This window comes from Piliocolobus tephrosceles, chromosome 12 (assembly GCF_002776525.5).
Source record: "Piliocolobus tephrosceles isolate RC106 chromosome 12, ASM277652v3, whole genome shotgun sequence".
Lineage (NCBI taxonomy): Eukaryota > Metazoa > Chordata > Mammalia > Primates > Cercopithecidae > Piliocolobus > Piliocolobus tephrosceles.
Window position 1 is genome coordinate 19,421,240 of NC_045445.1, and position 1,754 is coordinate 19,422,993.

A 1,754-nucleotide genomic window follows, 5' to 3' on the forward strand; every position below is an offset into this window, starting at 1 on the left:
TGATGGTTTGCTGCACCTATCAACCCATCACCTAGGTATTAAGCCCAGCACGCATTAGCTATTGATCCTGATGCTCTCCCTCCCCCTGCCACCCCAGCAGGCCCCGGTGTGTGTTGTTCCCTTCCCTGTGTTGATGTGTTCTTATTGTTTAGCTTCCATTTATAAGTGAGAACATGCAGTGTTTGGTTTTCTGTTCCTGCGTTAGTTTGCTGAGGATAATGGCTTTCAGCTCCATCCATGTCCCTGCAAAGGACATGATCTCATTCCTTTTTATGGCTGCATAGTATTCCATGATGTATATGTGCTACATTTTCTTTATCCAGTCTATCATTGATGGGCATCGGGTTGATTCCATGTCTTTCTATTGTAAACACATATATTTATTTGCCCTTAGTGTCCTTTATATTTTTTTCTTCCTGCAAAATACATTAATGTTAAAAAAAAAAATCTTTTCAGTTTATTTCAAGTGTTTCTTTGTTTAAATGTCCTTCAGTTTATTTCAAGTATCTTTTTTTTTTTCCGGTTTCTCCTGGACAAGATGAAAAAGACCTTACTGAAAATGCAAAATTAGGCATGAGAAAAACGTCTGTTCCCCCTCCTGACCCGGTGATAAGGGAATTCTTCGTGCTCTACAATGGAAGAAGGAACAGGCTTGTGAGCAGCCAGTACATCGCTATAGCTGCATCATCACAGGCAGTAAGAACATTTGGATTGTGTCCTTTCTCTCCCAGTTACACCTCACAGTTTCCAACAGGTTTGGCCACTGCAACCTCCTCATGGCAAATTGGCCACAACATGGCTGGAGAACAAGCAGGTGAGGAGGAGTGTCAGATGGAAGGCCTTCTGCAAATGGGCAGCCTACAGAACTGTGATGGGTAGGAGCCAGGCTTGGATGGAGCCTGTGTCTGTGTGGACGAGCAAAGCAGTTCCATGTCACCAGGTGCAGGGCTACAGGGGCTTCTGTCCTGTGCTGTGCATCTTGATGACCTAGGCCTGAGGGTCACAAGGGCAGCACAGTGAGGACTTAAGCACCTGGAAAAATCAACATCCAGCGAGCTCACGTTTCACAACATCTGGTCCACCAACTCTCCCAAGAGGAATTGTCGTTGGAAGAATGCACTTAACGTTTGTTCAAATGTTTTTGTTTTTGTTTTTGTTTTTTTGTCAGGGGAGGCAGACAGAGTCTCACTCTGTTACCCAGACTGGAGTGCAGTGGTGCGATCTCGGCTCACTGCAACCTCCACTCCCCAGGCACAAGTGACCCTTCTACCTCAGTCTCCTGAGTAGTTGGGACTACAGGCATGCAACATCACGCACGGTTAATTTTTGTATTTTTAGTAGAGACAGGGTTTTGCCATGTTGCCCAGGCTGGTCTCGAATCGTGACCTCAAGTGATTCACCTGCCTCAGCCTCCCAAAGTACTGGGATTACAGATGTGAGCCACCGAGCCTGGCCAAAAGAGATTTATTATTTTTTTTTCCTCTGGGTGGTAGAAATACCAGTGGTTTTATTTTCTTTTTACTGATACACATTTTCTGCAATGGTACGGTATTAATTGTGTTAAAAACAAAAACAAAAACAAAACAAAAAAAAGAAATGATAAAAGGTGTTTTTCAAAGGACCCCAGTCCCATTTATAAGGCAAATAATGGGACTGGGGTCCTTTGAAAAACACCATCAATCATTTCTTTTTTTTTTTCTTTCTTTTATTACACTTTCAGTTCTGGGGTACATGTGTGGAGCGTGCAGTTTTGT

At 43.4% G+C, this 1,754-nt stretch overlaps 1 long non-coding RNA gene across 1 annotated transcript in view; it reads right to left on the reverse strand.

Annotated features, from left to right (window-relative positions):
• Positions 1–473: 473 nt before the first annotated feature.
• The window catches only part of LOC113222398, a 3,940-nt gene continuing 2,659 nt past the window's right edge, over positions 474–1,754 (reverse strand). Inside the window, exon 3 of the long non-coding RNA XR_003308381.1 lies at positions 474–993. This is a non-coding gene — a long non-coding RNA (uncharacterized LOC113222398). The remainder of the gene's footprint in view (positions 994–1,754) is intronic.